We start from the raw sequence: 738 nt of genomic DNA, 5'->3' as shown, positions 1-738 counted from the left end.
AGGGAAAGAAGCAAATCCCATGACACATTCAGTCCATCCTTGCCCCATTCAGAATATAAGGGAAAACTTAATTTTACTAGCAGCCGCGTGATCTCCTTCCCTGGTCACTATCCCTCAAGCAACACTTCCAGATCTACTCTGACCTCCACCGTCCTCTCCAGCTCCAAAAATTTACAATGCCACAATTCCAAGCAAACTTAAGAAAAACAGAAACTCTGAAGTCTTAGCAGAATCCTTTCCTAAATGAAACAATGCTTATGAATGCAGTAGAGAGTCACCCTCAAAATAATTTATTCTCCAACTGAAAAATTTCACACTGCATTTCTTAAAGTAACTCACAGTTTGCAAAAGAACTTTTTACATGTTATTCATGCTTCTCTGCATCCCATTCTGGCCAGAGTTAGAAAGTGATCAAGGAATCATTTTCTTCTCTTTCCTTGAAAACTTCATTGGCCCATGTCCCTTTTTTCTATGTCTTTGCTAGCACTACTGGATGATTATCTGAACACCAGCTGTGGCTTCCTTTGAAACTTTTTGGATGTAACTATAGCAAGTATGAGTCCAAACGAAATTACCCTTATCTGCTGTTTCCTGTCCTCTAACCAAATGTTTTGACCATGTGTTTAGCTTAGAAGGGAGAAGCTGCTGTTTTACTTTTTAATAATGCGTTTTTGCTGGGATCATAGCAAGTGTTCCCAAGGTTCGTGAGACATTTTGCCAGGTGTCATGTGCAGAGTC

This window comes from Lipotes vexillifer, unplaced genomic scaffold (assembly GCF_000442215.2).
Source record: "Lipotes vexillifer unplaced genomic scaffold, Lipotes_vexillifer_v1.1 scaffold690, whole genome shotgun sequence".
NCBI classification, from domain to species: domain Eukaryota; kingdom Metazoa; phylum Chordata; class Mammalia; order Artiodactyla; family Lipotidae; genus Lipotes; species Lipotes vexillifer.
This window is presented reverse-complemented; position numbering follows the sequence as displayed.